Genomic DNA, 14,113 nt, shown 5'->3' with positions numbered 1-14,113 from the left:
ATAAGTGAGTTATAAAGGGAAGGGATCTCAATTTAAACCAGAAATGACTAAAATACATCTTTGACTGGATCTCTGAATAAATCTATGACTGGGTTTGGACAGTACTTGCTTTTTAGGCAAAACAATGAATGATGCAATCTGAAGCTGGTATTGCCTCATATATGATATGAATTGCATCATGTTATTCCTAGAAGTCATGGATGATGCAATCATAATGAAGCTTACATCACTCTGCTGAACAAATTGCCCTATATCAGCTCTAGAAATCATACAGTGTCGTGCTCTCTTATTTGTCAGTGTTTGATTTTGCAAAGGGACACATTTCTGTTCAGCCAAAGTGAGCAGCGATGCCTAGTACTTGTGTGAACAGTGCAGATAACTTCTGCTATGTTTGTGGTGAAGTGACTTTTGCATCACAAAAGCGCAGTATAACCACGATGGTTAAGAAAGCCTATCACCTTTATTTTGGCTGCAAAATTGGAGATCAGGACAAGAGGTGGGCCCCACACATATGCTGCAACACTTGTGCAACAAATCTTGGCCAGTGGTTGAACAGGAAAAGGAAATCTATGCCTTTTGCAGTGCCAATGATTTGGAGAGAGCCAACAGATCATACCAACAATTGTTACTTCTGCATGGTGCCTCCAGTTGGGAAAGGTGTGTCAAAGAAGAAAAAGTGGACTGTGCATTATCCAAACATTCCATCAGCTATACGCCCAGTACCCCACGGAGAAGGACTGCCGGTTCCTGATGCACCAGAATCATTCTCACTTGAGTCAGACGAGGAAGAGGAAGAGGATGAAACTTCTGGTCCTGAACCATCAATGTCACAGGACCCACATTTTTTCTCATCCTACTCCTCTGAACCACACCTCATAACATAAGGTGAACTGAATGACCTTGTCAGGGATTTGGAACTACCCAAGAGTAAGGCAGAGCTGTTGGGCTCCAGACTACAGCAGTGGAATCTCCTGGCAGGTGATGTTAGGGTTTCCACGTTCCGTGACCGTCAAAAGGATCTTGTCCCATTCTTCTTCATGGAAGGTGATCTTGTAGCCTGCAACAACATCGATGGTGTGATGGCAGCCCTCAACATCGTTCACGATCCAGATGAGTGGAGACTGTTCATTGATTCATCGAAGACGAGTCTTAAAGCTGTTTTACTGCATAATGGCAATGTTTTGCCATCAATTCCAGTTGGTCATGCAGTCCATATGAAGGAAACCTATGACAACATGAAACAACTTTTGAGGTGCATAAACTATGACCAACATCAGTGGCAGCTTTGTGGCGATTTGAAGGTTGTTGCTCTCTTGCTTGGTCTGCAGACTGGATACACAAAGTACTGCTGTTTTCTCTGCGAATGGCATAGTCGTGCAAGAGATTCCCACTACATCAAGAAAGATTGGCCACTCCGACAGTCATTGGAGCCTGGGAGGAAAAGTGTTCAGCATCCACCACTTGTTGAATCAAGGAAGATTTTGTTACCACCCTTACACATCAAGCTGGGTCTGATGAAGAACTTTGTCAAGGCCATTGACAAAACACAAGCAGCTTTCAAGTACCTCCGTGGAAAATTTCCAAGGTTAAGTGAAGCTAAGATAAAGGAAAGTGTCTTTGTTGGTCCTCAGATTCGTGAACTTCTTCGAGATGATGCATTTGACCATGCACTGCGTGGCAAGGAAAAGACGGCATGGAAAGCCTTCCAGTTAGTGGCAATACATTTTCTCGGAACCAACAAGGCAGACAACTACAGGTTGTTGGTGGAAAACCTCCTCAAGGCATACAAAAGCCTTGGTTGAAACATGTCACTAAAGATACATTTTTTGCACTCTCATCTAGATTTTTTTCCACCGAACTGCGGAGCAGTGAGCGATGAGCACGGCGAGCGATTTCACCAGGACATTGCAACAATGGAGAAACGCTATCAGGGCAAATGGAGCCCATCAATGCTTGCAGACTATTGCTGGACAGTGACAAGAGATGCTCCATTTAATGAATACAAGAGACAAGGCAAGAAGCGCCGAGTAGACACTGAATAGGACTAAACTATGTACATAATCGTTTTTTGCCTTTTGTTTCATAATACATTTTATTTATATAACCCTTTTGCTGATTTTTAAAGTGTTACATAAACAGGACAGGTGAAATATTATCATGTAAAGCAACCATAAACACATGAAAAGACCTAGGTTTACAATTTATGATTAAAACTCTACTATCTACACAATATACATAGACATAAAATGTAAAAACTTAAATATCTTAGAAACAGTAGCCAATCAGTTGTTTTAATTGTCATATTTGAATTCAGCACATCAAAATACATAATAAATAGCACATTTTATCTCTGAAGCAGACGACTTCTCAAAAATTGTAGGCCAGTGTTATTATTCTTAAAAACCATAGGTATAGCACAGTATCAGCTCACAGTGTTTTATGAACAGAGTAAGACACATTGAGTCATACTCGTCTCTCATCAGGTTTACACGTTAATCCATTGACGTCATACACTTTTCTGATTTACACGCTGGTGAGAATTCAAAATCAGGCCCCTTCCCTGATCTAAATGCAATCCTGCAAAGGGATTTCCAGCTAGGACCCTTATACTATTCAGCATCCCATCAGCTTCAATGGGTCTCCACACAGGGGTAAGGACACACTTTTGGATTTCTTTTCACAGAGCTAGCCTAAGATAGATCAGAAAAACATGCACAAGGCAAGATACAGACCACCTCCTCAGGGAAGATACAGTGAGGAGAAATTAGTGGTGAGGATTCTAGGAAGAAGGGGTTTTAAGGCAGGATTTGAAAGAGAACAGATACGATGCTGCAGGAGAGACTATTCCAAGGATAAAGGGTAGAGTGACAGTTGGAACAAAATAAGGAGTCTGAAAAAAAGATGGAGGCAGCTGTATGGTAAGATGATTGGGAGGGCCCCAGATCTCAAATGGGGTGCATTTCCTCTGCCATGTTTTCCCTCTGGATATTGGAAATAGAGGAAATTGGCAGTACTTGTGAGGGATCTGCTGTACTTTTAGCCTGTTTTTTATTATTACTAGTTTTAAATTTATTACATTTCCTCTGTGTTATGTTAAATATTTTCTTGATGTGACAGTTCCAAAAGCATCCTGTAAGAAACAATAGTGGAAATTCATAGCAATCCAAAAATGAAATATTATGACCATATAAATCCCTTATTATTTATTACACATTATGGGGAAATAGTGTTCTTGGCGCTGCCTGAGACAAAAAAATAAAAAAGTCTCCGCCCTGAGAAGCATACTGGGAGACCAGGGAAAATTTATCTGAACTAAATTACAGCCAAAAAAATAAAATAAAAAAAAAATCACAAAAAGCAAATAAGTCGGTCTGAGAGACTAATTTCTCCCTTGCTTCAAGCTGTGCTGAGATGTTAGAGATAAGGGGTAAAATTTTCAAAAGCACTCTACGTCTTTACAGCCAGATTTACAAAAGTATTTAGGCACCTAAAAATACAACTAGGAGACTTGTAGGATTTTCAAAAGTGCCAAAGCAGGTTAGACAGCAATCGACAGATTTGTAAAGGGTTTTAGGTGCCTAAACAGGTAGATAGGTACCTAAATCCACCATGTAGGCACCACCGATATTTTCAAAGCCACACTCAGGTGCCATCTAATTCCCCATACTGCCTAACTCCCTATGATCCCTAAATTTCCACCAGCTGGCATTTTCAAAGCAGGCTAAGTGCTGCTGCCACTCCACAGCTATCAAGAGGCTTTAGCCCTAGCTGAAGCCAAGGCCTTGGATGTGGGATCTTTGAACTAGGGGGTAAAACTGGCCAAAACTCAAATTTTTGTTGCAAGGGAAATCCCAAAATTTCAAAAAAGTTTTCTTTCTAATTCAGAACAAAATGTTGAAATGCTGAAATTTCCTGTGGAAAAGGAAATTCCAAAAAAATTCATTTTTGAAAAAGTAAACTGTTTAGGAGAGTAAGCCCTGGTCTACACTACAGAATTACCCTGAGTGATGTAGTTATACTGATCCCCCTACCCCCGGTGTAGACAAAGCTATGTCGGCAGAAGAGCTTCTCCTGCTGACTTAGCTACCACCTCTCACAGAGGTGGATTAATATGCCAACGGGAGAGCTCTCTTCCATCAGCATAGAGCATCTTCATTAAAGGGCTACAGCTTTAGTGCAGCAGTGCCAATGCAGCGTTTTAAGGGTGGACCTGCCCTAAGTCACTTAGGGCACTTTTGAAAATTGAAAATTTGAAAATTGAAATTAGGGCTTGTGGGTAGGTGTGTTAAGTGCATCTACATATAAATATACCATCTGCAGTGGAGGCTATTTTGGCAATGCCAAAGTTCCAGTCTAGACATCTTATTTAAAAGATTTCAAAATTATCACTTGGTTTTTCTTTTGATGAATAGAAAATGGGGAAGTTTTTAAGCCAAAACTTTTCCAGCTTAAATTTAACAAGGACCAACATGGACAATGGGGGTGGGAGGAGAACGGGACCGCTTCTCTCTTTTCCATTAAAAACACACCTTTTTTTCCCCTTTCTCATCCAAGTTCTCTCAAAAAAGTGCTCACTCAGAGCCTGGTAAAGCAGGGAACAGTCAGAGAGGTCCTCAGTATCCAGCTGTCACCCTCACCTCTGATTCCAGCTGCCCCCTTCTTTTACAACCTTCTCCCTCCCTGGGTCTGTATTGGGCTCCTCTTGGTGGATTCTAAGATGCTCATAATATAAATATTATTAATAAAAAAAATCTAGTAATGATGTGCACTTATAACAATCATATAATGAGCATTTCAAAAGCATTTATGAGTTACACCTCATGACACACACTGTTATAGAGGTCAGTATTATCGCAATATTACAAAGGGCGTAAACTGAGGCACACAGACACTAAGTGGCATAGCCAAGGTCACATCATAGAGCCAGGACTAGAACACAGGGCTTTAACCACTAGCCTACGTACATTCATAGCTATGCTTCCACTTTCCTTTGTTGAGGTTAGTCATCCCACATCTATTTAAGACATTTGCATATGGCATCTTTTAATAGTATGCTGCTTGTTTTACAGGGTGGAACTTTCTGTACTGACAGGAGTTGATTTAACGTGTCCTCTACAAGCACTGAGAGGCAGTATGTTAGCAAACTACTTACAAAGCATTTTACTCAGCTGTCAGGTTTTGCCACTAGACACCTCCATTTCAATAAGAACATGCTGCAGGCATATATCAGCCTTAAAAGAAAAAAAAACAGGCCAGAGAACCTTTCTTAAGGATGAAGTATGCTTCACAGAAACTTCATTTCTGGATCAATGACAGCCATAAAAGCATTCTGACCATGAAGTAAAGGAGTTAAAAGAAGATTTAGTGGGATAAAAAGAGGGTTTTTTAACATTTTTTCCACACACTGGTTCCTTGCATAGAGCAGAGGGAAAAGTGACAGCCATGAAAGAAACCCTGATTGCCTATTATTAACTGCTAGTAGCACCATTAGTTTGTTTACTAGAGTGAAAACTAATAAGAGCACTAATGAGAGGTCTAGTTGGAGGCATTGTGGCATTTCATTACAGTCTGGTGGAAAACTGGAAATGCACCTGATAGTTCTGTACTCTTGTAGCTGTTTTTCTAGAACCTGTGTGCAAATGCAAACACACAGAGCTGTATTAACTTGTAATGATCAAAGAGTTTCTAATGGGGTTGGTTTTTTGTTGTTGTTGTTTTTTGACAGCTTTAAGCCTGGTGATAGAAGCCTTCCTCCCATATTTGCTCTTTAAGTCTAGCATTGTGGTGTTACAACATTAAACTTAGTTTGCAGACAATGTAATAATAATACATTGCACTTCTGTTGTGCCTTTGATCAGAGACTGTCAAACCACTTTACAAACTGTAACTAATTAAGCCTCCCAACACCCCTGAGTGGTGGGTACAGAATATAGAGGGATCATTTCACCTACCACACACATGCAGCTACCTATGGGACACTTCAGCTGTTTGACAGTGTACAGAAACAGTTCACAACAGCTGAAACTACAGGGGGGTGGATTTAGAAAGCAAAATGTCATTTGTTGGAATTGAGCGAGGACATCAGCATTAATACAACTGCCATATGATAAGTGTCCTGGGAACAGCAACATTCTGATTGTACAGGTGGAGGGGCACAAAGAACACTACCAATAAAAATTGAAAATTCTCTAGCAAAAATGTTGGAACTATTTTTTTCTGCAAATTATGTGGCATAAACAAAATGCAGGGTGGTGAGATATGGTATAAAAGTTTCTATGGTTTGAGATGACTTGCATAACACACTATAGGCTTTGCCCTTTGTGAATAACAAGGCCATTCCTTTCACATGGAGCTAAAACTTCTATACCAGTCCACTAGGCTCGTGCTCTTGCTCACTCTCTCACTCACACTCCACACACACACACACACACACACACACGTGTGGGCTCCAGTGGCTCTGCTATTCTGATTGTTGTTGCAGGCCCCAAGTAAACAGAAGTAGGGATCTAAATATCAAGAATAAAAACCGATTCAGGCCAGTATTAAAAACAAAGAAAAAAGCCAGACATTTGTTTCCTCCCTCCACCTTAAAAAAATGCACTGGGCATTGTTGCTGAGCATTCCATTGATTACCACCAGTTAGAGAAATATTCCCTGCAATTGAAAACAGCCAGGTTGTGTCATGCCATATGACTTAATCTGGCATTTGCACAAGGTAGACTCATCCCTTAAAATATGCTATTTTTTCCCCTGAGAAAGGGACAGAAATAGGTAATTGCCACTGATAGCAAGTATTTGACCATCACAATATCTTTGGATAGAGTTAGTTAATTGGTATCCATTATTTTGCCTATCTCTAATCTTTAAACCAAAGTAACTGGGGTGAATGATGCCCATACCTCGTTATGTTGCCTGCTGTGTTTATAGATGACACTTTTGTTTCTTAAATAAAAGATTTTTGAGGAAATTCCCTGGCAATTTATTATAAATATATATATTATAGTGACTCTTCAAGTAGTCAGAAATGGGTCCTTAATTCAGTACTATGGAAATGCACATACAAAGAAAAGTCTGCAACATGGTCTTGAGTCTAATGCCTCCCTCTCCCTCCCCCCCCCCCACCCCCGCAGATAAAACAAAACTGAACAGTAGTCTGAAATTGACATGGCTTTCAAGTAACAGCCTCCCTTCCTTGGAGAGGGGTATCAGGCAATGCAGATGAGCTAGACAAGGGATGCAGCCTGCAATCCCACAAAGCTCTAGGTCTTCAGGGAAATCAGGCACCAGTCTCAGAGACATGGGTTCCCTTTCTCCAGAGAGAGCCATGCTGCCATTGGTTCTATCCCTTTTCCCCCTATCAAATCTGTGTGCTCTCCTCATCACTAAAGAGCATCACTAAACTAGAATAGGGATTTATGTTTGGAAAGCTGTCACTGGTTGAGGAGTGTGTATTCTGTAAGTTGCCTCTGCCTCCCCCAAACACAACTCCTTCCAAATCCCACAGAGCCCCAGCCATGCCGTTTGAGCACAAAGAGGCTTTGTAGGCTCCTGGGAAGCGGGAAAACAAATCACAAACAGTCCTCCTCTCCGACACATACACACAACCACCACTAATTTTGAGCTACTTCCACCCCTTCTTACTACCATTTGCTCTGCTCTGTGCTCCAGAGTGAAGGGAACCATAGAGCCCTTGTTTGGTTTGTAGCTAGACATGAAGTATTATTAAGGGCCAGATCCAATGCCCATTGAAATCAATGTAAATACTCCCATTGACTTTTGTGGATGTTGGTTCAGATCCTAGAACAGGTGTAAACTTTCCTATTCATCAGAGCCTACATACCTTTGGTCATCTTTGGTGCATGGGACTTAATTATAAAGAAAATCCCCACTCTTCTTTTGTCTCTGCCCTGCTTTTGGGTCATACTTATTGTAAAGGGACTTCCATTTATTATACCAAAAACTCAGTCAAATAAATTTGTTAGTCTCTAAGGTGCCACAGGTACTCCTGTTCTTTTTGCGGATACAGACTAACACCGCTGCTAGTCTGAAACCTGTCAAAAAGTTAGTCACTTTTGTTTTTAACACTAAGTTTCTTTTTTCACATTCTCTTTTCTATACTACAGTACCTTATGGGAGAAAAAAAAAATCTGAAGACCTGGAACGGTGGCGTGACAAAAATGCTTCTATAGTGGAAATACAGTCATTGTTCATGCTAGTGAATGTAATGCATTGACAATTTTGCTGGGCTCTGATGTGATGTTGCCGGATATTTAGTGTAGGGGATGAAAGTCTTGGAATTTAATAAAATAAGAGGAATAACAAAGAACAAAACACTTCAAAACACTTTTCACCATATTTAAAGTTTAGACATTAAACACTCCAAAATAACATCTCTGGTTTTCCTAACTTCTTAAAAATTATTTGCTGATTGTGTGGGTTTTCTTTGAAATCCCATAGAGGATTCATTATTTCCTCTGGAAAAATTGTACTTTGTTCTTCCTACAATACCTCCTCCCATTGACTGTAGCTTGCCAAAAGAAGCTGCATTGGGAACATGCCAAAAAGAATGAGACAATGTAGTATACTCTAAGCAGAGACCATTATGGGCTATGGGAGAAAATCCTTTTGTAATTCTAAAATCTGCATTTGGTGCAAATTAATGAGAAACTTTGGAAAGGCTCAGGAGGTCTCATTACGAGATGTCACTCCAAGATTGCATCTTTGTGTTCTTCATTTCTTCTTTAAATGGGTCTTAAACTAGCTAAAGAGAACTTTTACTCCATAAAAGAGAATGGGATAGACTTCCAGGATTCATATTTTAAAGCTGAATAATCCAGATTTAAGACAGTTATTATGCTAATATAGTAGGTTGGAACAGAATAGGCCTACTAGTACATATCGAAGAGATACAGTAGGCATAGAGAACAGGAGTACTTGTGGCACCTTAGAGACTAACAAATTTATTAGAGCATAAGCTTTCGTGGGCTACAGCCCACTTTTTCGGAAACCTGTCATTAAGTAGGCATAGAGTTATATAAACAAATCTGCATCTTTCTTTCACACTGCTGGAATCCTTTTGTGGCATGACTGGTCTGGGGATAGAGCTGGTGAGATTTTGAATACTATTTGTTATGCATGTAGTCCCTTTTTTTCTAGTTGTGAATCATCTGCTAACCTCACCTAATTTCTGTAAATCTAGTCATTGTTTCAAACTATTCACCAGATACTTTGAAATAACAATTTTCATTCTGTGGGTTATTCGCAAAATGTTCGTAGTGATTATTTGCAATTCATAGTGCATGATTGGTCAACTATGTCACATGGTATTGCTGTTTCTGATCCCCAGCTGGATGACTGGAAATATTTAAATAGCAGAATAATAAATTACAAATAGTTCTGAGAGAATATTCTTGTTCAGGCATGTTCTCATGTGAATCAGGGTACTCCTATGAAGAACAGCCATCCCCAAACAATCGTACAAACAAAATCCCGTTCACATGAATGTTCATGAACATAGAACAGCAAGGGGACATGAACATAGTCAAAATGAACAGGAGTTAGGAGTGAATAGTGAAAGACAAAACTTGTGGTTATTGTTGAAATCTGCCATATTCACTTTTCTATGTGTAGGTATCCATTTGCAAATACACATGACTTCATGTGCTTACCAATGTGCTTGGGTCAGTGTGTCCTTCCATTGACTTCAGTGAGCACTGGATTGTGCCCTAATAATCCATCCCTTCTTAGGAGCATCACACCATTTCATATTCAGAATAATTCTCCATAATAAAATATTAATGTATTACTAGTCATCATTATTAATTGTTATTATTTATTGGGTGCTGACATTTTGCTTAGGCAGCGAAACAGGATAGGTCCTATTACCTAGAATCTCTGAGTAGCTAGTTTAGTGGTCCTACATTTTGGCCCACAGATACAGGCATCTCAGAAGATAAGCTGTTCTGATAAAATATTTACCATTTTGAGCATCTTGTGTCCTTATGGGGTTTTAGCTATATCTGAACCAGAACAGAAAATAGGTCCATTCCAGTTCTGGAGCCAACTGAGCACTACAACTAGAAAGCTAGGTTTAGATTTAGGAATTCAGTTATGAACCTACCTGAAAAATTCAAAGCAATGGGACTTAACCAGCCCTTTTCTGAAAGGTAAAAGAGCATAATATTTTAATCAGTTTGCCAATCAACAGTTTGCATTAAAGGCATTGAATTGTTATAAGACAGATGGTTTCATATAGATTGAATAAAGTAATATCAAGCCATTGAAATCAATCACAAGTTTTAGCTTTCAAGATGCATAAGAGTATGTGAAGGAAACATATGGAAGCAATCCTTTTCCTCTGATAATCTCAAGTATGAGTTTTATTGCAACAGGGAAATGTCTGCAGTTCAACAGAAACAAAACTTTACACAGCATAGTGAACATATACTCTTCTAAACTCCACACCCCTTTTAAGTACATAAAATAGAAAGCCACACAGGAAACACAAGCAAGTGTCATCCTGCTTTTAATCATAAAATAGCACAAGTAGTCAGAGAAGCTCCACTGATTTCATAGGAATCAATTTCCTAGTTATAAATATCATAACGGCGGGAATATAATTTGACCTGAGAGGTTATAAAATATATACTGTATATTCATTTTTCAGAAACTAATCCAATTGCCTGGTAAATATGTAATGATCCAGGATTTTTTAAATAATTTATATAGTGTACCTGACAAAACAGCAAACCCTAAGACTCGTTCTTGGGTTTAAAAGCAGTACTTCAAAATGCGTGTAATATACCTAAATGACAGAAGAATATCTTTGGTGCTATTGACATTTATCAAACGTGTCAATAATTAAAAAAGCAGCAACAATACAAATGTTTGTTTTATTTTTAGAACACATAGGACATGATCCTGTAGTCCTTTCACAAACAAAACCCGCTCTTCAATGGGAATTTTGGTTCTGCTAAGACTGCTGGATCTAACATTATGTCCCTGATCTTGGGGTCCCTCCAAGCTGCTCTTGATGCAGCCTAGTGTGGAAAATGTGGCTTTACACCCTGCACTGTGGGGCCAACTGGGGACTGGTCCAGTTCTCTGTACAAGTCAGAGGAGCCTGACCCAGCTGCCTGTGTCTCATGCGACCATTCTAGAATTGGAGAGTGCAAACGTGTGAAACATACTGGCCACGTCACTTTCTTTCAGGCACGGCCTCTAGGCTGAGAAGTGGCATCAGAGCCACAGTGACAACAACTGTTCACCACCTGGGCGAAACCTCAGCCAATGGCACAAAGTAGCTGTAGGGGAATCTGGTCCATTACACATAGCTGTGCAAAATGTTGGTAATTAACTTGCTAATTATTTTATGTGGAATACTGTCAGCTCCTTGAATGAATGGCATTATTAAAAGTGCTCGGTATTAATATGCTTCTGATTGTCAGGAAGAAATTACAGGCAACCTAATAATCTCTTGTATAAATCTCATCTCACCTCAGAAATGTTTGAAAAGATTTATTACTTCAGTAAAAGAGAAACCAGTACTAGAGCTCATTTCATATTCTTTTCCATATTCTGTGAAACCTTCAGGTAATTTACCACCACCAGAAATGGCCCTGCTCTTAGTATAATATATTGACAGCTGGCTGTGCTAGATTTTATTTTCAGCATCTTTCTAGTCTAAAACTTGAAATTGCTGATTATTCCCACGCACAATATAATAAATACAAACTCTATATTTAAGAAACATGAATGCTAAATTCAGAATTAGCTCATGACATTGGGAAAGAAAGACACATTAAACTAGAACACAGATTAACAAGGATGGAGTACCGGTAATTAGGATAACCAGACAGCAAGTGTGAAAAATTGGGACGGGGTCAGGGGTAATAGGCTTCTATATAAGAAAAAGCCTCAAATACCAGGACTGTCCCTATAAAATCGGGACATCTGGTCACTCTAGCTCTACTCAGCCACATACCATGCACTATTCATATACACAATGCCACAAAGGTCTCTGTCCTTGTTTCTATGCTCACACTTGAGAAAATGCATCAAGGTCAATGCTTAAATTTACATGCTACTCACATGCTTAAATTTACACATGTGTTTAAGTACTTTTCTGGATTGGGAACCAGATCCCTTAGCTGGCAGCTGAAGCAGACTCATTAATAGGGTATGTGGACCAGCAACTAGAGGGAGATACGACCTCTCATTGTGGATATGTGAGTTACACAAAGAATGCAGGATTGAGGCCAGAAGTTGTATACTCATCCTGAAAGGTCAGAAGGTCTGGAATATCAGCAACCACAACAGAGATGACAACAACCACATCCTAGAGAACAACAATGTTCATGCCTTCTTTTTCATGCTAACACTTCCTAATGAAAAATTTAAATATAGAGCAAAAGCCACAATTGCAAACAAGATACACAAGTACTATGCTAAATACATGACATTAAACAATATAGTAATGAAAGAAACAAAATATACTGTAATAGCAACACCAGGCTAATGCAGTCCCAGTGGGTAGGGGGGTGGTTAATCAAGAAGGATTGTGGCTTTCAGATACAGTGAGATATAAGGCAACTTGCCTAATATATTTTTGTTTCTAATAAAATAAGAGTTAAATAGACTAGAAAAAAATTACAAAACGATACCTTGAAAGGTAAAGGATCAGATCCTCAGCTGGTGCAAATTGGCATAGTTCCATTGAGTCTGTGACAATCTGGCCAAAATTTATAACTTATAAATATAGAATGAGGCAGAGTTTTCTAATGGTCAAAGCAGGGACTAAGAGTCAAGACTCTCGTCTCTATTCTTGACTGCCATTGACTTGCTATTAAACATGAACCCAAACCTCAAAGATTTAATCAAGATTCTCAATCTCCCAAAGCTTGGGATGGTTGGAGCTAGGTTTTTGGCTTAGGCCCATCTCTATTCACCATGTGACCTTGCAAAAATAATTTGAATGCCTATGCTCACCCATCTGTAAAATGGGTATAATTGGGGGTTTGTGAGATTTAATTAATGTGTGTAAAGAGCTTTGAAATCCTCAGATGAAAGGTGCTATATTCCGTAAAGCATCATTTTTGAAATGTTGCTGTGTTACAGTGGATTTGTTCACTCTCTAGTACATCCTGAATTCCATAGACTGCTGCATTTGCAAAAACTGCACCACAGTTTCAAACGGTGCTAGTATGTGTTAAAGAAAACAAAGATGTTTTTCACGTTTGAGATACTGATCTATAAAACAAACAACTGTAATAAGCAGCCTTGCTTCTGTTGGCAGTATTGTGGGAACTGTTACTCTCTAATCCCCCTTATTATCCAAAATCCTGTAAGGCTTTTATATATCAAAACACTGTAACAAAATAAAATGATGCAGCATTAATCTCACAGAGGTTTGTTTTTTCAGGGTCTAGGGGTGTTTTGTGCTGGTGTTTCCTCTTCCCAAAGTCACCTTGTCATTCTGGGAGTGATGAAGTTCCCAAACCAATATTTTCCAACTCTCTTCTTCCCTAGTTTCTGCCATTATGGCACTCCCCCTCCACAGCCAAGCTTATTGACTGTGTTTACCAGGCAGCAGAGGGCACGCATATAGGGCTCAAAAACCCATTTCTAGGCCCAGAGTGGAGCAATCACTTCTTTTTCTCCAAAGCCAAGTACTGCTACCAAGCTAGCTGGCACATTTAAGGGGAAAGTAGAGAACCAGGGTGCAGGAGGGAGCTTGGTGAAGCCTAGCAGAAGGTTAGCTGGGAAGAGGGAACCAAGAGGGTGTTGATAGGGAAGGGGCTTGTTCTGATAAAACCTGGAGCTTAGGGAGTTATTGGGGAGAAGCTTGCTGCAGTTAAATAGTTAACACATTTCAAGGGACCATTCAAGGTGAAGTTAGCACCCCTCCTATTGTGGCGGGGGGGGGAGAGAAGGGAATTATAACCAGGGCCGGCTCTAGGCACCAGCAAAACAAGCTGGTGCTTGGGGCGGCACATTTTTAGGGCAGCATGGCCGGCGCCAGAATGCCGCCCCTAAAAATGTGCCCCGGCCGCCCTAGCTCACCTCCGCTGCTGCTGCCGCTCGCGCGCCAGGGCGCGCGAATCAGCTGTTTCGC

Source organism: Terrapene carolina, unplaced genomic scaffold, assembly GCF_002925995.2.
Source record: "Terrapene carolina triunguis isolate 2854851 unplaced genomic scaffold, T_m_triunguis-2.0 Scaffold62, whole genome shotgun sequence".
Classification (NCBI taxonomy): domain Eukaryota; kingdom Metazoa; phylum Chordata; order Testudines; family Emydidae; genus Terrapene; species Terrapene triunguis.
Note: the sequence above shows the minus strand (reverse complement) of the source record.